This window comes from Dendrobates tinctorius, unplaced genomic scaffold (genome assembly GCF_039654945.1).
Source record: "Dendrobates tinctorius isolate UK_male_01 unplaced genomic scaffold, ASM3965494v1 ptg000128l, whole genome shotgun sequence".
In the NCBI taxonomy this organism is placed as follows: Eukaryota; Metazoa; Chordata; class Amphibia; order Anura; family Dendrobatidae; genus Dendrobates; species Dendrobates tinctorius.
Window position 1 is genome coordinate 12,581,286 of NW_027361796.1, and position 26,927 is coordinate 12,608,212.

Below are 26,927 nucleotides of genomic sequence, written 5' to 3' on the forward strand. Positions count from 1 at the left end.
CAACCACTATCCATGCCAGCTGGCTCACACTGAGAAAGGAGCATAATCACTCTCTTGCAGAGTGTAGCGTTGAGCTCCTGTGAAAAAGTTCACCAGAGTTCATAGCTGATGACCTCACTTAGGGCAATGCTCGCTGCGTGAGAACTACTCATAGTTCTCCAGAGTATCCCTCATTCTGTAAAATTCTTTGCCCCATCACTACCAATTATCCCCTATGTTTAGAACTTTCAGGAGAAACTTAAAAACCCATGTCTTCAGAATAGCTTACAGCCTGCAATGACCCCACTGCCACCTCACCAACACAAGAGCTGGTGCAACCCCAAAACCTACTGTCTCCTCCCCACTATCCTGTAGAATGTAAGGCCTCAATGGTAGGGTCCTCTTCCTTCTGTACCTGTCTCTCACTATTAGTTTGTTTATTGTAAAAAAAATAATAATAGTCCACTGCATGATGATCCACCCAGACCTCACCCCTGCCCTCCTTGACTGCACAAAGCATAAAACTGCAGCAGTTGGCACCTGTGTTTTATGATCAACATCATTATCATCAGAGATGTTTTGTGGTGGTCCTCTGATACTTTGCACTACCCCTCCCACATACTAATACCAGAACAGAACAAGTGGTTGGGCATCAGTCCACTCAATCTCGATTATTGGACAGGGCCATGTAAATGGCTCATGGAACCACAACCACTAGAGTCATCAAAAACCAGAAGTGACTGCTGCATGATTGGTGCTCAGACTGCTTGCCTGATTTGAAAGGGGGTGAGATGGAAGTCAGATGCCCATGAGCCACAAGTGCAAAATCTGCATTTTCAGCAGGGGACTAGGAGGAAGACAAAACAAAGGAACTGAAGACACTGTGAGCCAACCAATCTAAAACCACCTCTAATTGTTCTGATGTCACCATTCATCGAGCGGTACTTGGGCCTACAAAATTATGCAAAACGTCCTGTCACCTACTTGCAACAGAGAAAGTGTTTCATTTGAGTGAGTAGCAGACACAGATCGACCACGGCCTCTCTCTCCCTGAAGAACCTACACCACCCCCATACGCCCAAATCAACTTTTTGATGCTCTTGTTTTCAACCCCAAAAAAGTGCAGAGTATTGCACAGCCTGTACCATATAAAGAGTGAGAGTGGCCAGCAGATTATTACACTGCCTGTTTTCAGAATTACCCCCTAGAAAATTAATTAAAAAAACCTACAAAAACAATGTTGACTATACCTCTTCCTTTGCCTCTTCCACCTATACAGCTACCTCAACCTCAACCTTCTCCTCCACTTAGACCTCCACCTCCTGGTTCAAGATTATATTTTTTTCTTTTTTTAATTCTGTTATTTCAAGCCATTTAACTACCCATACTTGTTTGCAGGGCAATTGTTCTGCTCTTATCTCATTTAGTTTCCTTTTTCAGCCCCCTAGCAACTTCTAGGTTTTTAAGAGATGCTTTAAGACAGTCTTTGTACCATTTCTTCTGCCCCCTGACAGGCCGCTTTCCCTGACAAAGTTCTCTGTACAACAATTGTTTAGGCAATTAGCTGTCTGTCATTCTGATCACATGTCCAGCACACCTGGCTTAGGCTTTCAACAGGATAGTGTAAAAGCTGCAGAGCCCAGCTTGTTCCACGATCCCCATTTCGTGGACATTGTCTTGCCACCTGATGTGGAGAAGTCTGCGGGGACAACTCAGATGAAAGTGATTGAGTTGTTTGGCATGTCGGCTGTAGACAGTCCATATCTCAAAGGCATAGAAAAGTGTGGTAAGGACCACCACACAGTTGACCTTCAACTTAGTGGTAAGGCTGAGTCCCATTTTACAGTCATGTTACAGCCATGAGTGACCATTTAACTGACATTTGAAAGCAGTGAAGTTCGGGTCACTTTTGAACTTACAACTGTAGTTCGGCTGAATCCAACTGACCCGAATATCCATGGGTCAGTTCATCCTTAGTTGTTACCATTTTAGGTCTAGGATATCAGTTGCCACAATGCTATTTGTAGACTACTGTGGTTTGCTGCCTTCACTTTATAAGTTATGATTTATGATAATGTGCCTATTTTAATCCATAGTGATTTGTGCTTTCTTGTGCAGTGGTAATATTAAATGGTGACTCATAGATTATATGTCAATCACCTAGTGGTACTGTTCTGTTTTTTTCCCTAGCATTTGAAATGTAGTTAGTTTTGTAAGAAAGAATGGAAAAGTTGCTTTTTGCATATCTCCAGTATTTGAGATATATTCATAAGGTCGCTTGTCTTCTCAGGTCTTACCTTAGCAATTGTGTCACGCTCACGCCTTGGCTGAATGGCGCGAGCCGGGGGTTTGTGGCCCCACTGGACCACAAGCCAGACTACCCTGGAAGGGGCGTGACTACGACAGCTACCTTGGTCTTCACTGGAGCCTCTGATGGTGAGGTCAGGCTTGTGCGGCAGATAGCTGTCGGGTGCCACTCCAGGGTGGTGTCTGGCTGTGGCTGCTGGTCCCACTCGGGGACAAGTCACTTTGACAGAGGCTATAGACAGGCAGGCAGGTAGACACGACAGGCACGGCTGAGACACAGGGCAGGCGGGCACGGCTTGGAGACAGGACAGGCGGGCACGGCTTGGAGAAAAAGGACAGGCGGGCATTGCTTGGAGACACAGGACAGGCGGGCATGGCTTGGAGACACAGAACAGGCGGGCACGGCTTGGAGACACAGGACAGGCGGGCACGGCTTGGAGACACAGGACAGGTGGGCACGGCTTGGAGACACAGGACAGGCGGGCACGGCTTGAAGACACAGGACAGGCGGGCACTGCTTGGAGACACAGGACAGATTGGCGTGGTATGAGAAGGAGCAGGTAGGGACCTGTTCACACAGCAGGTGTAGGCAGGAGGGAGTGGTGTATGCTGGAACAGGATCTGGACCTGTTCACACAGGAGATGCAGGTATGGATATAGGCAGGAAGGAGTGGAATATGAAGGAACAGGTTTGGACTTGTTCACACAGGAGGTGCAGGAAGAGCCGCAGGAGTGCGGAGCAGGCAGAGCCGCAGGAGTGCGGAGCAGGCAGAGCGGCTAGGGTGCAGATGCACAGATAAAGCTGCGAGGGTGCAGAGGCACAGATAAAGCTGCGAGGGTGCAGATGCACAGATAAAGCTGCGAGGGTGCAGATGCACAGATAAAGCTGCGAGGGTGCAGATGCACAGATAGGGAGGACACAAGGAAAGACACGGCAGAGAAGGAACCACAACCAAGGAGACTGACAGACAGAGGTAAGACTGAGTTCAGACAGAGACACAGGGACAAAGACACAAGGACCAGGATATTCTGCCTCCTGGCAGGCGGACAGAGTACAGACACGGTACTGGGAACAAGACTCAAGGGCCAGGATATTCTGCGGACAAGGCACAAAGCGAGACAGAGTTTTCCTACAGAGGAGATACACAGAACAGGGCCTGGCTTCCTCAGCAGCAAGATACTAACTGAGTATAGACATTGCACAGGCAAAGGTCAGTGGGTGTGGCGAAACTAAATAGTCAAGGGCTCTAGGTGATTGGTAAGGGACAGATTACACAGGTGCACCTTGACTGCATAAGAACCAGAGAGTTCAGGCGCCGCCCCCCTATACACACAGTCTGGAAACATGGAGAGCAGAGGCACAGAGCTGGCAACAGACAGAATTCACAGCATGGCTTGAAGCAGAAAGTAAGTTGGTGTTCGGGGGATGGGAGGCCATGCAGTGATGCCAGCAGGGTTGTTACAGTACCCCCCCTTTACGGCCCCTCTTCCTCAAGCCTGCCAGAATGACCAGAAGAAGGAGTACGGGACCGCACACCATCCAGGTTGACACGACATCCTTCAGGTAGGGTGGAATATGTGTGCCATCAGGAATCCCAGAGTGCCAAGCTTCTTGGTGCCCGATGGAGTCATCTTCCAACACAGAGGGTACAAAGACTTCTTCCTCCAGATTGGCAAAGAGCAGGGCCCTGGCAGCCTCTGACATCGCTCCTACATCAGCCGACCAGCTAAAAACTGAAGACACCTGCACAGAGTCCCTTTTTAGCCCATTATCCAAAGAAAATTGGATCTCCTCCAGGTGAGTGAACAACGGAGCTACATAGGCCACAGCTCCCACCTCTGCATCCACCTGCCATATGGAAGCTGGAGGCATACATACAGGGAGCCATTTCAACCTGTTACTCAGAAAAAACTGGGCCCCCTTTTTCAGGTTAGAGGATAAGTAATGCTCCATCTTGGGACCTTCACCCACTGGCCATAGAGGAGCCGAGGGCATCCACTCAGGATCCATCTTCAGCCCTTTATCCTGGGGAAGACAATCAGGAGGCAGGGATGCTCTAGGGAGCAGATTACTGGCATCATTGCTGGAGATGTGTGACGAGGAGACCTCCGCTTCACCCTCTTCTGAGGCGTCATCACCCCTAGACTCGACGACCAGCAGGCTGGATAAAGACGACGACTTGGCTGACTGAATCTGACGCAAGGGAACCAGACACCTCTTGTCACTTGGTTGTCTCAGGCGCGGTACCTTGCTGGGTCTCCAAACATAAATGGGCACCAGGATCTCTGGTTCAGAATGACCCATGGGCATACCAGACAGCCAATGGAAGACAAACTTCTTTGTATACCAAGCTCCAACCTGGAGCTGTAGTTGTCCTTGCAGGACTAGACTGTTCTCAAGTAGGGCTCGGCCACCAAGAGACAACGCCCACGCAGGCTTCGGGAGCTGTACGACAGAGACCACACACTGACTCCATATGGCTGGCGGTTTATACACACCAAAGCTCCCTGAAGGCAGAGAAACAGTCATTGGCTTCACAGGACAGAGACCAGATTCCGGCTGCAACTTTGCCCGCTTCTTCTTTTTAGACCTCTTGGATCTTGCATGGGGGGCTGCTTTGGCAGGCTGAGGAACAGATGGGTCATGGATGGTCACAGACGGAGAAGATGAATTGGCCACAGGTTTCTTTCGTCCGATCCGTTCCTCGAAGCTTGGAGGGGAAGACTCTTCAGGAGACACTGCACTGGGCTTGTCAAAGGCTTTGCAGAAGGCCACCAGGAAGGCCGGTAAGCTCGAGGTGATGGGATCCCCTGCTTCCCAAAGGGGGTTAAGCCATTACAACGCATCTCCTGTTAGGTAGGACATTAGTAATCCTACCTTTACCCGATCGATGGCGAAGTAGGGAGCATGCCATTGAAAATAGCATAGGCACTGCTCCATAAAGGCATGACACTGCTTGGGGTCCCCATCATATCTTGGAGGGTCCGAGGGAGGTTCAACTTTAGGTATGCCAGCCTCTAGTTGAGCAAACAGTCTATTGGAGACCACAATGGTGGGTGGAGCAGTGAAGGATTGGGCTTCAGACCGGGTAAATTTATTTGGTTGCCCATACTGTCAAAAAGTTCATCTTGCTCCGAGGGCGAAAGGACATGGGACTCAGCGGGGACCATGGCCTGTGCAAACTGTCACGCTCGCGCCTTGACTGAATGGCGCGAGCCGGGGGTTTGTGGCCCCACTGGACCACAAGCCAGACTACCCTGGAAGGGGAGTGACTACGACAGCTACCTCGGTCTTCACTGGAGCCTCTGATGGTGAGGTCAGGCTTGTGCGGCAGATAGCTGTCGGGTGCCACTCCAGGGTAGTGTCTGGCTGTGGCTGCTGGTCCCACTCGGGGACAAGTCACTTTGACAGAGGCTATAGACAGGCAGGCAGGTAGACACGACAGGCACGGCTGAGACACAGGGCAGGCGGGCACGGCTTGGAGACACAGGACAGGCGGGCACGGCTTGGAGACACAGGACAGGCGGGCACGGCTTGGAGACACAGGACAGGCGGGCACGGCTTGGAGACACAGGACAGGCGGGCACGGCTTGGAGACACAGGACAGGCGGGCACGGCTTGGAGACACAGGACAGGCGGGCACGGCTTGGAGACACAGGACAGGCGGGCACGGCTTGGAGACACAGGACAGGCGGACACGGCTTGGAGACATAGGACAGATTGGCGTGGTATGAGAAGGAGCAGGTAGGGACCTGTTCACACAGCAGGTGTAGGCAGGAGGGAGTGGTGTATGCTGGAACAGGATCTGGACCTGTTCACACAGGAGGTGCAGGTATGGATATAGGCAGGAAGGAGTGGAATATGAAGGAACAGGTTTGGCCCTGTTCACACAGGAGGTGCAGGCAGAGCCGCAGGAGTGGGGAGCAGGCAGAGCTGCAGGAGTGCGGAGCAGGCAGAGCCGCAGAAGTGCGGAGCAGGCAGAGCCACAGGAGTGCGGAGCAGGCAGAGCCGCAGGAGTGCGGAGCAGGCAGAGCCGCAGGAGTGCGGAGCAGGCAGAGCCGCAGGAGTGCGGAGCAGGCAGAGCGGCTAGGGTGCAGATGCACAGATAAAGCTGCGAGGGTGCAGATGCACAGATAAAGCTGCGAGGGTGCAGATGCACAGATAAAGCTGCGAGGGTGCAGATGCACAGATAAAGCTGCGAGGGCGCAGATGCACAGATAAAGCTGCGAGGGTGCAGATGCACAGATAGGGAGGACACAAGGAAAGACACGGCAGAGAAGGAACCACAAACAAGGAGACTGACAGACAGAGGTAAGACTGAGTTCAGACAGAGACACAGTGACAAAGACACAAGGACCAGGATATTCTGCCTCCTGGCAGGCGGACAGAGTACAGACAAGGTACTGGGAACAAGACTCAAGGGCCAGGATATTCTGCCTCCTGGCAGGCGGACATGGTGCAAAGCGAGACAGAGTATTCCTACAGAGAAGGAGATACACAGAACAGGGCCTGGCTTCCTCAGCAGCAAGATACTAACTGAGTATAGACATTGCACAGGCAAAGGTCAGTGGGTGTGGCGAAACTAAATAGTCAAGGGCTCTAGGTGATTGGTAAGGGACAGATTACACAGGTGCACCTTGACTGCATAAGAACCAGAGAGTTCAGGCGCCGCCCCCCTATACACACAGTCTGGAAACATGGAGAGCAGAGGCACAGAGCTGGCAACAGACAGAATTCACAGCATGGCTTGAAGCAGAAAGTAAGTTGTTGTGCGGGGGATGGGAGGCCATGCAGTGATGCCAGCAGGGTTGTTACAAATTGTGAGCATTAGAATCCCACTAATTAGCACTGAAATCAAATAGAGTCAAATGAAACAATGAAACATCAGCAATGTTATGGTTATGAAGGAAGGAGAATAGAAAAAATAAAGACGCGCACTCGTGCTGTAGGAGGAGGTGCTGACTGAACGTGGATATACCACAGGTAAAAGTCAACGGGTAGACAGTCGCACTCAAAATTGAATGTCACTTGCATCAGAGTCATTAAAGGAATTATTATGATTTTTATTTATTTTTTTCAATAAATCCAAAAAAGTGAAAAAACACCGCAAACAGAGATCAGATTCCAAACATGAGTATTACACGGTTACGTTTCGACCTATACCTAGGTCTTTCTCAAACCATGCTGCAAGATAAAAATGCAAAGAAATTTTTTTTTACCACTCTAAACAAAGTGATCAAGAGAATGTACAAAAGACTAGAGACATAGTGGACATAAATATGTACAAAATTAATAAAATTTAAAAAGGGTGTATGCTGAAAAACCCTATAGATACAAAATATATAAACATCTATATATGCACACATAGGACTACACATGGATCTGCGCAATAACAGGAATGCAGTGTAAGACAAGAAGATGGTCATAGGAGATATTGCAGACTATTGGCAAACAAATATACAATACTAATCATAATGTGCTTGGATAAATGGAAAACGAAGCGGGGTGGTGGAGGAGAGCGGCTGGCTCAGGAAAGTATAGCAAACATGAGATACTAACCTCAATAGGAGTGTCAAGGTATATAGAAAGAGGAAAATTTTTCAGAGTCCCAAAGTAAGGGCTGTGGGGGAAAAAAGGAGAGATAATAAGAAAAAAGGAACAGAGGGTAAGCAGGGCGCCAGGGGGTGCTGCTGTACTGACCTGTGGCAAGAGAGCGGCAGGGATCTGCGGTATTGTGGGTGGAGGCAAGAATGCCTCAGTTTATATATGTTGAGAGTCACTATGAGGCTGGGAGGAGGGGAGATTACGGGCGCAGGTGTCCAAGAGCTAGTTAGCGACGTCATGACGTCGGTAAGAGGCTGGGAGCGTCTGAGGAGGAGATTTCACTTGGAGCAAGCGCTGTAGGAGGAGAGAGCAGGAGGGGGCAGGGCGCCTGCGTGACTGAGCAAGAGAAATGTAAACAGATGCGCGCTATGGCACCTGTGTAGTGTGTGAGGCTATGAGGAAACAGAGATAAGGGAAAAGGGACAGGTAGGGGAAGAAAAATAGGGAAGGGAAAAAGGAAAACGAGGAGTGTGCTGAATAAAAGGGGAAAGAAACCAAATTGAAAGTATGGAGAGTGGTGTGTTAGAATGAATGAAGCAATAGGGAAACAAGAAGAAAAAAAGAGGAATAGTGTCAGGTGATGGGATCAAAAGTGGTGGGGGTAAAAGAGCGAGCATAAAGATGAGGAAGGATTATTGTTGTTATGGATTGAGGAAAAAATGTGAGGAAAAAAGGAAGGATAGAAAAATAGTGAAACAGTGGGGGGTAGAGACAAAAAATAAAAAATAAAAAAAATAAAAATGATGAAAAAAGGAGAAAAAATAGAAAGAATAGGGAAAACAAGAGGAGTGTCAGATAAAAAATAATGACATAAAAAATAATAAATAAAATAAAAAAGGGGGGCAAAAGAAAAAAATCCAAAAAAATAATAAAAAATAATGAAAAAAGAGGAATAATAAAAATTAATAAAAATGGTAAAAGGTACAAAAAAGAAAAGAGAATGAAAAATATAAAAATAAAAATAAATAAAGACGGTCAAAAGTGGAAAATAATAAAGTAAAAATGATAAAATAAAAATGAAAAAAATGAGCAAAGAAATTTGTTGTAAAAATAAAAGGAGAAAAAATTATTTTTGGTTGACACATGTCGAAAATACTCACCGGAGGGAAAAGGGGAGGGGGATTAGTGAATCTGAAAAATAAAGAATGTTCAAGAGGTGAGATGAAGGCCGCAAGTTCCACCACCCTGTAGATCAAAAAAGAAAAATGTTAATAAATCATTGATATAAAATCACATGCTCATGGCCGAAGACAGTCATAGAAGTAGATCCAACTCACAATTAAGGCCCTTGGGGGCCCAGAGTCTGTAGCTTATGAATCCAAAAGGACTCCCTAGTTTTAAGGAGCTTAATGTGGTTACCGCCCCTGCGTGGTTGGTCAACCTTCTCTATCACCTGAAACCTAAGCTGGGAAACTGAATGATTGGCGTTAATGAAATGGTGTGGTATAGGGAGCCAGGTTTTCTTGCATCGAATGGTAGATTTGTGACTGGCAATTCTGTCGCGCACGTGTTGGGTAGTTTCGCCTATGTAAAGTAGGCCACAAGGGCATTTAATTAGGTAAACCACATAGTTAGTATCACATGTATAAATCCCCTAATGTCGTGGTGTTTGCCAGTGTGTGGGTGTGTCACGTGGCTCCCCTTGATGACATTGGAACAACAGGCACAACCCAGACAGGGAAAGGTACCTGTTGTGAGTTCATTTTCCCCTTCACTACTGAGGCCCGAGGAACTCCCTCTTCTGGTGAAGAAAGGTAGTGAGCCTGATTGTCAAACACCTGGGGCTGATGATGATGACTGGCTGAGTGGAGTTGATGACTGGATATAAGGCTGCCGACGCCCTTCTGGCCTGCGGGTGATTTCTCTGTGGACTTCTAGGAAACCAGTCTGATTCCTGCTCATCTAAAGCTAAGATTTCTGCTTTGCCTTTTTGCATTAGTGTTTTGTTTTCCTTGCTTTTCTGGATTCTGCCATTCCCTGCTGGGATGAGCTGAATCTCCTTTTGCCTGTTGCTCTGTCTTCAGAATATTTCTGAGTACTGACATAGCTTTTTTGAAGCCTAGCGTCTTCAGGGCCTTTTTTACTGTCAGTTTGTTGGCTCTTATTTTCATAGGGCTTTTCTCGGATTGCAGACAGCAGCCTTCCTGTCCTTTCCTATCTAAGCTAGCGTGGGCCCCATCTTTGCTCAGTCTATCTTTCTGTCTGTGTTTTGTTCTTTCTTCTTGCTTCACCGTCATTATATATTGGGGGCTGCCTTTTACTTTGGGGTCTGCTCTGGGGCAGTTTAGATTTCCCCTTTCTGTCTTTAGGCTATGTAGTCCTCCGGCTGTGATCGAGGGGCCTAGGGCATCGTAGGAGCCCCCCACGGCTACTGCTAGTTGTGTTGATAGGTTCAGGGGTCTGCAATCCGATAGCTGCCAACTTCTCTGGTTTTCTGGACTTAGCTAGCATTACTATTTTTGCCTCCTACGGTGACTCAATCATAACAGAATCACCCGCCGTACTGCAGATTCTAGGGTACTCTATAGCAGGAAAGAATTGTATAAAAAAAAAAAAGTGTTATATTTTTTCCTCTATATCTCTGAGGCCGTAGGGGGGATATTTTTTTTTTCTCTCAATGGAGATAAAGCAATTGTCTGATCGTGTGGAGCAGCTCGCTGCGGAAGTGCGGGGAATTTCCGCCTACCTTGCTCATTCACATGCTGCTGAACCAAAGATTCCTACACCTGATGTATTTTTTGGGGATCGGTCTAAATTTTTGAATTTCAAAAATAATTGTAAATTATTTTTTGCCTTGAAGCCTAACTTGTCAGGGAGCGCCGCGCAGCAGGTTAAAATTGTCATCTCTTTGCTGCGTGGCGATCCCCAGGATTGGGCGTTTTCTTTGAAACCAGATGATCCTATTCTGACTAATGTGAACGCATTTTTTCAGGCCTTGGGGTTGTTGTATGACAAACCTAATGCCATTGATCAGGCTGAAAAGACCCTTCTGGCATTGAACCAGGGTCGTGATTCTGCAGAGTTGTACTGTCAAAAGTTCCGAAAGTGGGCGGTACTTACTACCTGGAATGATAGTGCCTTGGCTGCTCTCTTTCGGAAGCAGTTGTCAGAAGCCGTAAAAGATACTATGGTGGGATTTCCTGTTCCCTCTGGTCTTGACGATTCTATGTCTTTAGCTATTCAGGTTGATCGGCGTTTACGCGAACGCAGAGCTGCACGAGAGGTGTTGCCACCTGTTGAACAGATGTCTGAACCTATGCAATGTGATAGAGTTTTTTCCAGAGAGCAGCGTCAGGAGTTCAGAAGGCGTAATAAGTTGTGTTTTTTCTGTGGAGATGCCTCGCATATTATTTCTGTCTGTCCTAAACGCGAGAAACGCTTTGCACACACGTTTTCTGTTGGTGGTGTTCAACCTAAGTTTCTTCTGGCTATTACTCTGATCTGCTCCCTGTCCACATTTTCCGCCAAGGCTTTTGTGGATTCGGGAGCAGCTCTAAACCTAATGGACTTGGATTTTGCTAAACGTTGTGGATTTCCGATGACACCTCTGCAGACGCCTATCCCTTTGAGGGGGATTGATGCTACTCCTTTGGCTAAAAATAAACCTCAGTTTTGGACCCAGGTGGTAATGCGGGTCGCCCCAGACCATCAAGAAAATTGCAGGTTTTTGGTGTTACATAATCTGCATGATACTATTGTTCTGGGGTTTCCCTGGTTACAAATTCATAATCCATTTTTGGATTGGAAATCTGTGTCTGTGGTGAGTTGGGGTTGTCGGTGTGCCTTTAGTGAGGCTCCGGTGTTTTCCACCTCTCCTCAGTCGCATGATGTTCCTGATTATTTGGCGGACTTTTATGATGTATTTAGTGAGAATGAGTCTGCGTCTCTGCCTCCTCATAGGAGTTATGACTGTGCTACTGAACTGAGCCCGGGGTGTAAATTTCCCAAGGGTCAGCTCTTCAATTTATCTGTACCCGAGCACGAGGCTATGCGATCCTATATTAAGGAGGCGTTGGAGAAGGGTCATATTAGACCATCCTCGTCACCCTTAGGTGCCGTTTTTTTTTTTGTAGCCAAAAAGGATGGATCATTAAGACCTTGTATTGATTATCGTGCTCTCAACAAAATTACTGTTAAATATCAGTATCCGTTACCCATGATTTCTGATCTATTCTCCAGAGTAAAAGGTGCTTGCTGGTTCACCAAGCTTGACCTCAGGGGGGCGTATAATCTTATTCGCATTAAGCATGGGGATGAATGGAAGACGGCGTTTAATACTCCGGAGGGACATTTTGAGTACCTGGTGATGCCTTTTGGGCTCACTAATGCCCCTTCTGTCTTCCAGTGCTTCATGAACGATATTTTCCGATATTTTGTCGATAAATTTTTGATTATCTATCTGGATGATATTTTGATCTTCTCCAAGGATTGGGATTCTCATGTGGAACATATTCGGACTGTGTTCCGGATCTTGAGGGAGAATTCCCTGTATGTCAAAGGATCTAAATGCCTTTTTGGAGTACAGAGGATTTCTTTTTTGGGATTTATTTTGTCCCTGTCAACTATTGAAATGGACCCAGCCAAGGTACAGGCCATTTACGATTGGGTTCAGCCCACTTCTTTGAAGGCCCTCCAGAAGTTTTTGGGTTTTGCTAATTTTTATCGGAAATTTATAGCAAAATTTTCTAGTATTGCCAAGCCATTGACTGATTTGACTAAGAAGGGTGCTGATGTGTTAAATTGGTCTCCGGAGGTTGTTTCTTCCTTTCAGGAGCTGAAGCGAAGATTCACCTCCGCCCCGGTTTTGCGGCAACCTGATGTCTCACTTCCGTTCCAGGTAGAGGTGGATGCTTCTGAGATTGGTGCAGGAGCTGTTTTGTCCCAAAAGGATCCTGTAACATCTAAAATGAATCCCTGTGCTTTCTTTTCCCGAAAGTTCTCTCCATCTGATCCTAACTATGATGTGGGGAATCGGGAACTGTTAGCCATGAAATGGGCATTTGAGGAGTGGAGACATTGGTTGGAGGGAGCTAAGCATCAAGTCGTGGTCCTCACTGCACTGACCACAAGAATTTGATTTACCTAGAGTCGGCTAAGCGCTTGAACCCTAGACAGGCTAGGTGGGCCTTGTTTTTTACACGTTTTGATTTTGTGGTTTCTTTTTTTCCTGGAACTAAGAATGTCAAGGCTGACGCCCTCTCTAGGAGCTTCTTTGCTGATTCTCCTGTGGTGACCAAGCCTGCTACCATCTTAGGCGAAGGGGTAGTTCTTTCTGCCATCTCGCCCGATTTGAGACGTGCTCTGGAAGAGTTCCAGGAGGACAAACCTGAGCGTTGTCCCAGTGGAAAGTTGTATGTTCCTGACCAGTGGAAGAAGAGAGTGATGTCTGAAATTCATTGCTCTGCTTTGGCTGGTCATCCAGGTATTTTTGGTACTAGAGATCTGGTGAGTCTGTCTTTTTGGTGGCCCTCCTTGTCTCGTGATGTCAGGAATTTTGTGCAGTCCTGTGGGACGTGCTCTCGGTCTAAATCGTGTTCTCGCTCTAGTGGGTTGTTGATGCCTTTGCCTGTCCCCAAGAGGCCATGGACCCATATTTCAATGGATTTCATCTCTGATATGCCTGTCTCTCAAAGGATGACTGTTATTTGGGTGATTTGTGATAGGTTCTCTAAGATGGTTCATCTTGTACCACTCCCTAAGTTGCCGTCTTCCTCTGAATTGGTGCCCCTGTTTTTACAACAGGTGGTTCACTTGCACGGGATTCCTGAGAACATTGTATCTGACAGAGGAGTCCAGTTTGTGTCTAGATTTTGGAGAACTTTCTGTTCCAAGCTGGGAATTCAGTTGTCCTTCTCCTCTGCTTTTCACCCTCAGACCAATGGGCAGACAGAGAGAACAAACCAGACCTTGGAGTCATATTTGAGATGTTTTATTTCTGCTGATCAGGATGATTGGGTTTCATTTTTGCCCTTGGCCGAATTTGCTTTAAATAATAGAGCTAGTTCTGCCACTTTGATGTCTCCTTTTTTTGGTAACTTTGGGTTTCATCCTCGATTTTCTTCAGGGCAGGTGGAGCCCTCTGCCTGCCCATGGGTTGACACTGTGGTGGAGAGAATGCACCAGATCTGGGACCAAGTGGTGGATAAGTTATCTCTCTCCCAGGAAAAGGCCCAGCGGTTTTCCAACCGACATAGGACCATTGGTCCCCAATTTAAGGTTGGTGATATGGTGTGGTTATCATCAAAAAATATTGCTATGAAGGTGGCTTCTCCTAAGTTTAAGCCTAGATTTATTGGACCTTACAAGATTTTGGAGATTATTAATATGGTCTCTTTTCGTTTGGCTCTTCCTGTCACATTTAAAATCCATAATGTGTTCCATAAATCTTTGTTGAAGAGGTTTGTTGAACCTGTTGTTCCGGGGGTGGCACCTACAGACCCTGTATTGGTTGAAGGTAACATGGAGTATGAGGTAGAGAAAGTACTGGATTCCCGTCTGGCTAGACGGAGACTCCAGTATTTGGTTAAGTGGAAGGGTTATGGTCAGGAGGATAATTCCTGGGTCTCTGCCTCTGATATTCATGCCAAAAGATTGGTGCGTGCCTTTCATCGGGCTCACCCTGATCGCCCTGGTGGCGTGGTTGAGGGTTCGGTGACCCCTCCTCAAGGGGGAGGTACTGTTGTGAGTTTATTTTCCCCTTCACTACTGAGGCCCGAGGAACTCCCTCTTCTGGTGAAGAAAGGTAGTGAGCCTGATTGTCAAACACCTGGGGCTGATGATGATGACTGGCTGAGTGGAGTTGATGACTGGATATAAGGCTGCCGACGCCCTTCTGGCCTGCGGGTGATTTCTCTGTGGACTTCTAGGAAACCAGTCTGATTCCTGCTCATCTAAAGCTAAGATTTCTGCTTTGCCTTTTTGCATTAGTGTTTTGTTTTCCTTGCTTTTCTGGATTCTGCCATTCCCTGCTGGGATGAGCTGAATCTCCTTTTGCCTGTTGCTCTGTCTTCAGAATATTCCTGAGTACTGACATAGCTTTTTTGAAGCCTAGCGTCTTCAAGGCCTTTTTTACTGTCAGTTTGTTGGCTCTTATTTTCATAGGGCTTTTCTCGGATTGCAGACAGCAGCCTTCCTGTCCTTTCCTATCTAAGCTAGCGTGGGCCGCATCTTTGCTCAGTCTATCTTTCTGTCTGTGTTTTGTTCTTTCTTCTTGCTTTACCGTCATTATATGTTGGGGGCTGCCTTTTACTTTGGGGTATGCTCTGGGGCAGTTTAGATTTCCCCTTTCTGTCTTTAGGCTATGTAGTCCTCCGGCTGTGATCGAGGGGCCTAGGGCATCGTAGGAGCCCCCCACGGCTACTGCTAGTTGTGTTGATAGGTTCAGGGGTCTGCAATCCGATAGCTGCCAACTTCTCTGGTTTTCTGGACTTAGCTAGCATTACTATTTTTGCCTCCTACGGTGACTCAATCATAACAGGTACCCTTACGTTCAGTCCCAAGGAAGGTTTGTCTAGGTAATTTGGTTAGGCTACCAATGTCAGCTCTGACCAACTCGTCTTTAATATTTTTAGGTTGTCGTTTGCACATAAGTGCTGGTGTACTGAAGGCCTCAATGTTGGGGTAAGACTTAGGTAGAATGGACCAATGTTTTCTGATGATGTGGTAGATTTTGGGCATAATCGGATGATGAGTGTGTACAAAGGTAACTCTTTCCCTTTGAGGTTGAGATGGTTGTAAAGAACGAGGTTCCAAGGCTCGACGTACTTTGCTTTCAAGAAGTTTTTTTGGGTATTGTCTTTCTGTAAACTTGTTGGCCATTTCATTTAGATGAGTCAGGGCAAGGGTAGGATCTGTAACAATCCTTCTTACTCTTGTGAACTGCGAGCGGGGCAGACTTTTCTTAGTGGAGATAGGATGGCAGCTCGTGTAGTGGAGGAGGTTGTTAGAGTCGGTTGGTTTGACATAAAGATTTGTGGACAATAAACCAGTATTGGCCTTCATTACTAGGGTGTCAAGAAAGGAGATCTGGGAGGGATTCCAGTTTAAGGTAAACTGTAATTCCGATCGAATCGAGTTGAGATACTTAGTGAAGGAATGCAAATCATCAGGTGTACCCGACCATAGACAGAAAATATCGTCGATGTAACATAGCCAGCATTTGCTGTGCAACAGGAAGAGGTCATTATTGTAGATGTAAGAACATTCAAAATCATTCATATAAGCACTGGCGTAGGTGGGTGCTACGTTGGCACCCATTGCTGTCCCACGCCGCTGGAGGTAAAGTTGATCCCCAAAAGAAATAAATTTTCTTTCAGGATGATGGAGAGAAGATCAATGCATAACTGAACAGAATTGGGAGCAAGATCGGAAGCGTCAAGGAGCTTTACAGTGGCTTTGATCCCTAGGTCGTGGTCAATGGATGTGTAGAGGCTTTTAACATCAAAAGTGACCAAGAGGTAGTCTGGGGAAATGTTGGTCATTTGTTTAATGAAAGTGAGGAACTGACTTGTGTCTAAAACAAAAGACCTGGTGGTTTTGGTAAGAGGCGTCAGGATTTTTTCAAGGAAAATGGAAATTGGGGACAAAATGGAATCTGTGGAGGCAACAATTGGACGGCCAGGGGGTTTGTGTAGAGATTTGTGGATTTTCGGTAGTGTATAAAAGACAGGTGTGACCGGATTGGGATTTTTGAGAAAAGTAATGGTTTTAGAATCAATGGTTTTTAAGGTGAGATGTCGATCTAAGATCTCATCAATTAGGAGTTTAATACATGGTGTAGGGTCGTAGGGGATTTTTTGGTATGTGGTGGAGTCAGTGAGTTGACGATAAATTTCGTCTATGTAGTCTGAATGGTTCTGAATGACGATGGCCCCTCCCTTGTCTGCGGGTTTGATTACTATTGACTTGTTCTTTTTGAGTGAGTATATGGCCTGTCTCTCTAATGAAGTGGTGTTACTAAAAGTGGGTAATAAGCCTTTCTGATGTTCCTCGAGGGTATGATCTATGTCCTTTTGGACCAGATCAATAAAAACCTCAGCTGCATGGAAGGTATGTGGAGGGGAAAAAAATTACTTGGGTTACGTAAACCGAGAGACAAGATTGACAGTTCAGGAATAGGGTTACCCCCAATTGGAGGGACCCTATTCGCCGGGTTGGATGTATCAAGTCCAAAGTAGGTTTTGAGACAAATGTTCCAAAAGAAATTTTGAAGGTCTTTTGAAGGAGAATAGAGGCAGAAAACAACCTTACCTTCCCTTTAATTAATCCCAAGATGGAAGCATTATTCCCATAAAGGCATCATTCTTGTGGTCACTGGTACCAGAAAATGATTCACGAAATAATTAGTCAATGTTGGGTAAAGAGGGAAAAGAGAAAACCTCTGTTTGTAGTAATTCAGTTTTCTGTCAAAGGAAAAACTGAAGAAGCATTTGGGAATTCTATGTTGCCTGGAATCCTAGATAGATCTGCAATCTTTTCAATGTTATTATCTGAAGAGTTTGTTTTCATATAGGTGCAAACAGAAAAACACTCTCTAAACAATAATTAAAATCTCTGTTTTAATTTGGTAATGAATACATTCTAGTAAAAGCTTTTGGGTTGGGTTATCTCCTGTACATGTTCCCAACTTGCTCTGTTGGACTTACACTTACCGCATTTTGAAATACAACATGCATGCAAGTTATGATTCATAATCTTTGTTCTTTGCTCGCTCTTCTGACAACAAAATTTCATTTCTTCTGCAGCTGAGAAAAAACCACTAATTGCTTATTTGTGTTTTACTTTCTACCAAGCAAAGGAATATGGAAATTAGTTCAAATTGGTCTATTACCAATTATATTCAAAGAACTAGTTTCGAGTATGGGCCTACTGTGAAGGAGCAGGACAGCAAGCTTCAACTATGTTGGTATATGTTCCTGAAATTTGAAACAGTCAATCTCTGATATAAAAAGATCTGTTAAAATTCTGATCATGCTACTTAGTAACAGTGGTAGAGCTTGTCAAGGTTTATTTTTCACATAACACCATTTTAATACAGTATAAAGCTCTAAAAGTGAATGTCCAGATTAGTTGTGAAAAATGCATAATAATAATAAACTAATTTCTTCATTTATCTTAATAGCAGGAATTAAAAAAAACAGGTCTACAGCTCCTTTACAAATGCATACATTTTAAGCCACACTACTTTTCAACTAAGCCACAGCACTCAAATACCACATCTCCCCTCATCTCCTTTTCAAGCAAGGCCCAAATTATGCTTAAACACATATTAAATAAATCTAAAACTAGATGTTACAATTTCAGCACAAATATGTTATAATTTGGTGCAATTTAATCCAAAGTTGAGACACTCAAAATAAATCAAATCTATTTTAGAAGGTCAACATTCAATTTAAAGAGGACTTTTCACCAGGTTATGAATGGCCAGTTATTGTTTAACCTCTTAACGACCCCCAATACACCTTTTAACAGAGGTCATGAAGAGTACTTTTTCCTCAGCATCCCCTCAATTCCTGTGGCTGTCAGCTGTACTTGACAGCTGGCACAATGGAGAATCGGCCTTGAGCGGATTTGCGACTGATCAGGGCTGATTAATCCCTTAAATACCGCTGTGGTATTTAAGTTATTACAAGGGGGTCACCAGACCCCCCTTAGTAACCATCGGACCTCCGCAATGAGAATCGTGAGTCCAGATGGTTACCATGGTACCCTGAGTCATTGAGTGTCAGTGAGACACTGACTGCTCTCATGCATTGCTGTACATGAGTACAGCAATGTATGAGACCAGTGATCAAAGTAAAAATTCTACATGTCCAACAGTGTAAAAGTGTAAAAAAGTGAATACAAAGTAAAATGAAATATGTAAAATAGTAAAAAAAAAAAAACTCACAAATTACTAAAATTCATTTCTACTCTCAAGACGCAGCGTTTCTGATAAAATAATAATAAACAAAAATTACGGCATGGGACAGAACGACGGACGGGTATGGTATATTGCTGTTTTCTATTTTACTTTTATTACAGGAGAACGAGTGCTTTGCTGGAATTAGGCATTTAAATAAAAATGGAAAACTGTGTTTAGTCATATTTCAAATAAAGGACTTTATTCTGGCTGTGTCTTACAGACTCCTCTCCTCTCCAGTACTAAGCCGTGGGCTTGATGTCACCTGACAATACAAAAGTGACATCAACCCCACAAATACGAACCCCACTTGCCACCGCTACAGGGCAAGTGAGAAGAGTCGGGCAAAGTGCCAGAATTGATGCATCTAATAGATGTGCCTTTTCTGGGCAGCTGCGTGCTGCTATTTTTAAAATGGGGGCCAATATCCATGGCCCCTTACCAGCCTGAGAATACCAGCCCCCAGCTGTCTGCTTTAGCAAGGTTGGTTGTCAAAAAAGGGGGGACGCTAGGCTGTTTGTTTTATTTATTTAAATAATTAAAAAAAACAGTGTGCTGTAATCTCACGACCCGAAGAATAAATCCATCTTATCACTTATACAGCATAACGCAACAGCACAAAAATAAAAATAAGAACTATTTTTGCACTGCCGTCTATTTGATCATTCTACCTCTCAAAAATCGGAATAAGGTTCGGCTCACATTTATCTTGTACTCTCCGCTGATCGCTTATGTCGGGGCTTCCGTGTAAATTCCCCAAAACAGGGATTTATACAAAACCCCTGGGCGGAACCGTTCACTTATGAGGCAAATGGAGTCACTTTGGACTGGTTTGTGTTCCAGCAGTGTCCCATCAGTTTAGGCATCATTTTAGTTCATAAGTGTGGGTGTCCACAGATATTTGCTCTCCTAAAAAGATGGAGACCACCGGAGCAGATGCCAAGCAGAGTACGAAATGTCTCTATCTGCCTCATGGTGGGTGGTTCCATTGGGCATTTCATCTGAATTGCATTTTTGTGGGATTTACATGGAAACCCTCACGTAAGTGCTCAGCATAGAACACAAAACTATGATCCTAGCCAAATTCTGGAAGCGATCGAATAGTATTATGTACCCCAAAATGTTACTAATAAAAACCTTAATTTATCCCACACAAAACCAGCCCCCACTCAGGTTCATCATCTATCACTGGAACTTTAGGGGGTTCCCACTTTCCTGGTAGAACAAAGACTCTGTTGACTTGACATGGCTTCCGTAACCTCAAATAAAATCCAGTGAATTCTTTGTTCCAAAATCCAAATGCCCCCTTCTAAGCCCCATTGTGCCTAAACCACAGTAAGAGACCACATGTTTGGCATTATTGTAATGGAGAGAAGGCACGTACTTTATGGGTGTCTATCACCAGAACCACAAGCTGGGCACAATAAGGTGCTACACTGTTTTTTGGCATAATGTTTGGGTACTAGACAGGCAGATTTGAAATTCTCCAGAATAGAAAACGGTGTGGATGATACAAAATGGTCATTTCAGCCATAGATGAATTCATTGAGAGGTGCAGTTTCTCCAATGGGGTCACTTATGAGGGTTTTCTGTGGTTCTAGCATCTTTGGGGCTCTGCAAATATCGCCCATAAACTATTCTAGCAAAATCTGTGCTCCAAAAGCCAAATAGTGCTCCTTCCTTCTCCGCCATGACGTGTGGTCTAACAGTAATTTCTGACAACATATGGGGCAGCACCGTGTTCAGGAGAAATTGTGCAAAACATTGTGGGGTCTAGTTTAAATTATTAACCCTTGTTTACCTGACAAATTTGCACCAAATACAAAACTTACATTTTTACCACTAAAACCTCATATTTCCACGTCTCACTGTCATAAAATTCTGTGACACACCTGTGGGTTCAAAATACGCACTACATGCCTACATGAATTCCATGAGGGGTCTAGTTTCAAAAATGGGTTCACTTGTGGGGGGTTTCTACTGTTTTCACATGTCAGGGGCTCTTCAAATGTGACATAGCATTCACCATCTATCCCATGTAAATAGCGCTCTTTCCTTTCCTAGCCCAATTTCTCCTAATATCCATTGTGAAAATTACAAATTTGGAGCTCGTAAAATAACATTTTCCTGAAAAAAAATGAAAATTTCAATATGACTACCTAATGTTGTCAAATTCTGTGTAGTACCTGTGGGTTCAAAATGCTCACTGTACCCATAGATCAAAACCTTGAGGGGTGTAGTTTCCATCAAAGTCTGCATACCAAAACATAACTCTTTCCTTTCCGAGCCCTGCCGAGCACTCAAACAGTGGTTTTCATCCACATATGGGGTATCGGCGTATTCAGTAGAAATTGCACAACACATTTTTGGGTCAATTTTCTCCTGTTACCCTTGTGAAAATAAATAATTTGAGGCTTTTTGTTAGTAAAATGTAATTTTTTCATTTTCACAGCTCTATGTTATAAGCTTCTTTGAAGCACCTGCAGGTTCAAGGTGCTCATGACACATCTAAATAAGTTCCCTAAGGGGTCTAGTTTCCAAAATGGGTTCACTTGTGGGGGGTTTCTACTGTTTAGACATATCGGGGGCTTTCCAAATGCAACATGGTATCCGCTCTCGATTCCAGCCATTTTTGCGTTCAAAATGTCAAACAGTGTTCCTTTCTTTCCGAGCCCTGCCATAAGCCCAAGTAGTAGTATTCCCCTACATATGGGGTAGCAGCATTTTCAGTAGAAAATATACAAGATATTTTGAGGTCTATTTTTTCTGTTACCCTTGTGAAAATTAAAAAATTTCAGTTAAAAGTACATATTTGTTGGTTGAATGTGATTTTTTTTTTATTTTCACAGCTTTACATTATAAACTTCTTTGAAGTACCTGGGGGTTCCAGGTGCTCAAGACACATCTATACAAGTTCCCTATGGGGTCTAGTTTCTAAAATGGGGTCACTTGTGGGGGGGTTTCCAGTGTTTAGGACATCAGGGCTCTCCAAACGCAACATAGTGACTGCTCTCAATTCCAGTCATCCTTACGTTCAAAAAGTCAAACGGTGCTCCTTCCCTTCCGAGCCCTATCGTGCGCCCAAATAGTAGCATTCCCCCGAAAATGGGGTAGCGACATACTCAGAAAATGTACAACAAATTTTGGGATTCATTTTCTCCTGCTCCCCTTGTGAAAATAAAAAATAAATGGGCTAAAAGTTCATACAGTTGAAATTAGTAGTTTACATGCATTATATAAAAAGACACATATGCATTTCTCATTATCTGACATGAAATCAGAATACAGCTTTCCCATTTAAGATAAATTAAGATTACCATAATTCTTAATATTTGCCAAATGCCAGTATAATGAGAGAGAGAATGATTTAAGGCATTTTTATTACTTACTGCAAAGTAAGAAGCTTACATACACTTAGATTACTATGCCTTTAAACAATTCTGGACTGCCTATATGATGATGTCATGAGTTTTGAAGCTTCTGTTTTTTGTCAACATCTGAGTTAATTAGAGACACACCTATGGATGTATTTTAATGTACACCTGAAACACACTGCTTCTTTGTGTAGCATCATGGGAAAGTCTAAAGAAATCAGCCAAGATATCAGGAAAAGAACTGTGGATTCGCACAAGTTTGGCTCATCCTTGCATACAATTTCAAGACATCTTAAGGTTCCTAGTTCATCTGTACAAACAATTATACACAAGCACAAACAACATGGGAATGTCCAGCCATCATACCGCCCATGAAGAAGACAGGTTCTGTGTCCCACAGATGAACGTTTGAAGTTTAGGGGAGCATTACTAAACAAATCATATATAAAAAATAACTTTTATTGAAGATTATCTAACCCAGAGATGAACATTCTTTTATCCCACATGTGCACAACCAAAGGACAAAAGCAAAAGACGTTGTGAAGATGGCGGAAGCTGGTATGATTGTGTCAATATCCATAGTGAAACGAGTACTGTATCAACTTGGACTGAAAGGCCATTCTGCCAGGAAGAAGCCATTACTCCAAAAGAAACATGAAAAAGCCAGATTAATGTTTGCAAATGCATACAGCAACAGAGACATTAATTTTTGGAGACATGTCCTGTGTTCTGATGAAACTAAAATTGAACTTTTTGAGCATAATGACCATCGCTACGTTTGGAGGAACAATGGAGAAGCTTGGAAGCCTAAGGACACCAACCCAACTGTGAAACACGGGAATGACAGCATCATGTTGCAGGGTTCTTTTACTGCAGCAGGTACTGGTGCACTTCACAAAATAGATGGCATCATGAGAAAAGAATATTATGTGGTTATACTGAAGCAACATCTCAAGGCACCAGACAGGAAGTTAAAGCTTGGGTGGAAATGGGTCTTCCAAATGGACAATACCCCAAATCATACTGCCAAAATGGCAACAAGGTGGCTTAAGGATAACAAATTCAACATTTTGGAGTGGTCATCACAAAGCCCTGATCTCAATTCTCTTGAAAATTTATGGGCGAAGCTGAAAAAGAAGGTGCGAGCAAAGCGACACACAAACCTGTATCAGTTACACCAGTTTTGTCAGGAGGAAAGAGCCCAAATTCCAACCAACTATTGTGACAAGCTTGTGGAAGGATATCCCAAACGTTTGACCCAAGTCATTCAGTTTAACCCTTTAACATTCATTGACGGACATATTCCGTCATGGTAGGATGTCAGTTTCCACACCATGACGGACTATTCTCGTCAAGCATTTAAACTGTCACTGCGAGTAAACACTCAGTGACACGTCCAAGCCGACAGCTGTGACAGACAACTAAGAGGCACGGGAAGAGGTGCGGGGACCCATGCCGTCAGTCCTCGAACCCAGATCATTGTGATCAGGCAGTCAATCTGACTGACTGATGACAGCATGACCGCGCAGGAGATGTTGAAATATCGGCACCTACTGCCCGGTCAATGCAGGAGCTCAGTGCTGCCAGTGACTGAACGTCTGCACTAGCAGCAAGGAGCAGTGTCAGTGCTGCCTCTTGCTGTTAACCCCCTAATTGCTGTGATCGAGCATGTTTGCAGCATTCAGGAGGAAGGCAGAGGGCCAGGAGCTCCCTCTGTCTTCAGATCGGCATCGCCGCAATCTCATGGCGGGGTCCGATCGTTGCCATGGTGACCCGGAGTCGTCATGATGACCCCCAGGTTATTAAGCTTTGGAAAGCCTCTAAGACCATGCTCACAGCATGGTGTCAGAAGCTTTGAGTATAGGTATAATGCACTGCAATGCTAGTTAAAAAGTGAAAGTCTCTTAACCCTTTGTATATTTACTCACAGGACAACTTATTACGAATAGTTACTTAAAAGCACTGTTACCGTCTCATCCTTGGTAGTCTTATTTCAAACTCTTCTAGTAGCTTTCCTTTCATAGCGTTTGTCAACTCTGCCAAGAATATGGCCCCACCATAGCTTAGAACAGGCTCAGTATGAGACATGTATTAATAAACATTCTGCTCTCCTCACTGCAGGGTGATTACGTGTGCCAAAGCACAGTGGACCTGAGTGTGATTAACAGCTTTCATCTCTATAAAGCAATGTGGGGGAGGGGTGGTATTGCAGCATTGGCAGCACTACACTTCCTTTGGCAAAGGCAATGTGTATTTGGACCTGCCAATAAAGCACAGTTGAATTTGAATTTGAGATGAGAGCTACTACAAATATTTTTAATAAGACTCATCTTCTGCAATACTGTTCCTCTCCCCACACTGAATGACAAAGATCAGAGCTGAAAGTTGTAACATATTCACACTGAGCTCTGCTGTGCTCCAGCACGTTATCACTCAGGAGTGAGTAGAGCAGACTGTTTGTCAATGCTATTGTGGGGCATATTCTTCTTTCTTATTAAGTTGCTGCCTGCTTATGACTGATTAGAATCAGAAAGATGAAGAAGTATGCACCCTAAGTGAAATCTCTCTTGTAATGCCCACTTGGCATTGCAAGAGAGTAAAAATTTAACTGTATTGGTTCCAAATACCTTGATCACTAATAACTCTGCAATAGAAAAGGAAAACAAAAAAATAATTTAGTGAAGATAGTGATACCGAATTTTAAATAATCCGCTCATCTCTAGTTTTTTTTAATGGAGTGATGCTCACAGGATTCTCTGGGGGCATGTTTTTAGGCTGTTCTGCAATATTACCTTGTGAGACAAAGCTTCCTTATTAAGCAGAAAAAAATTGACCCTGACGAAGAAGGACGCAGTCCTTCGAAACCTGTTGGTTTGCTTTTTGGCCCCAGCGAGGCTCCATAGCTTTAGTGACGTCACATGCTGCCGGTCATTGTCGACCATTTTTTGCCGAGTAATCAGGGACGCCACTGGCCGGAGCGCTTCAGGCTCTGCACGGCCACTTCGTACACCTCCAGTCTGACACCAGAGTGTCATACTACAGTAGCCCACCCTCCATCCACAACATTGGGTCGGCACCCCATGACTGTGGACCGGGAAAACCTGGAGCTGGGTAAGCACCTAGTTATTGAAGATACTAGGCTGCATTATTGTACACCCCTGATTGACTGATTAATATTGTTATCTATATACTATGACAGCAGTTATTTGACATATTTATGCCATCTGCATTGTGCACAAGGGTATTCTTTAAGGTGCACACCCATTACTCAATAGGTGCACTGACTAGTTATCACTTGCTTCTATCAACTGCATCAATTTAACTATATTTGGGCTCTCTACACCAGTTGGGTTGGTTCAGTGGAGCACCCTGTGAGTTGTGCACATCTAATAAGCCAGCCAGCCTATTTTCATTTTATTGCTCAAATTGCGGTAGCTTTTATTTTAATAGCAAAACAAAAAAATATTTTGATGAAGATAGCGATTCCAATTTTTAAATAATCGGCTCATCACTAGTTTTTATTAATGGAGTGATGCTCACAGGATTCTCTGGGGGCATGTTTTTAGGTTCTGCAAAATTACCTTGTGAGACAAAACTTCCTTGGTAAGCAGAAAAAAAATTAACCCAAAATAAAAAAGTCTATGGAATCTATCTCTAGAACCATATAGCGGATATAAAATAATACAAAAAAGGAAACAAAAACAGAAGCAGCAGCACTAAATTAATAGCAAACATTGTCCACTTTTGACTTAGTCACAGGTCATCTTTAATGCATATTGTACACTTGCTAATCATCATAATTTGCTTGTTTTTTCAGTGATTTTTTTAAAGGAGATATCGGGAACTTTAAAAAGAATTGTGACTAAGCACTAACAAGTGCCTAAGTTGCTAACAAAGACAACTACCTGACTGTTGTACCTGATGACTGCTCCTGCTGGTGATTCAGTTGCTCCCTGTCAACAGCGCAGTGGTTTCTCTTCCTGTTAATAGGGTGGTTCTATTGGTGTCATGCTGATTGACTGCTGGATTCCCCCAATTAGGTAGCAGGGAGCTGACATGTCATTAGCACTTAGGCAAATTTTTTTAAAGGGAATCTGTCATCACATTTGATGTATGTAAACTATTAATATAGGCATACAGGTTATAGACTGGTGAGAAAAGTCCTCTCTTTATGCCTCATATCACATACCTTGTTGTTGAGACATCATCTTTTATCTTTACTTTTTCTTTTTGTAGTGTCCTCTTCCAGGCTCTGCCTCCAGAGCTAGTTTTAAATATAATGGGGAGTTACCAGTGTGATATGCAATGGCCGCTCTATGCTCTCCTGATCTCACTGCAGGGCTGTGTGTGCAGTATCTTTCTCATAGAAAAAAAAACTGAACTGGAGTAGACTTGAGTGGCATGCATGATGTAAAAGCATGTTCACACTGGCCATAAAAGCAAGCAAAACCAAAGGAAAAAACAATATGTGTATATACCCTAATGAAAATAAATAAGTAAAAAAGCAAGTGCATTAAATAATAAACTTAGAGTACTTGGTAAACACTGTTTTGATCAAAAAAGTAAAAAGCTGTCCCACCTCGGCAAGGTGTACCCATTTGAGACAGTAACTACACTAACGGTAAAACCTACCTAGTGTGAATAGTAGCAGAGTCTCTGGGTCCCAAACAGACACCAAACCCAGTGGGTACACCTTGCCGTGGTGGGACAGCTTTATACTTTTTTGATCAAAACAGTGTTTACTAAGTACTCTAAGTTTATT

General features: G+C 44.2%; 1 long non-coding RNA gene across 1 annotated transcript; it reads right to left on the reverse strand.

Annotated features, from left to right (window-relative positions):
- Positions 1–7,217: 7,217 nt before the first annotated feature.
- On the reverse strand, positions 7,218–24,240 carry LOC141047597 (uncharacterized). Its single transcript, XR_012219841.1, has 4 exons — positions 24,135–24,240; positions 8,992–9,022; positions 7,847–7,907; positions 7,218–7,471 (listed from the first exon to the last, which is right to left on the reverse strand). It is a non-coding gene; the product is annotated as an uncharacterized lncRNA (long non-coding RNA).
- Between the last annotated feature and the right edge of the window lie 2,687 nt (positions 24,241–26,927).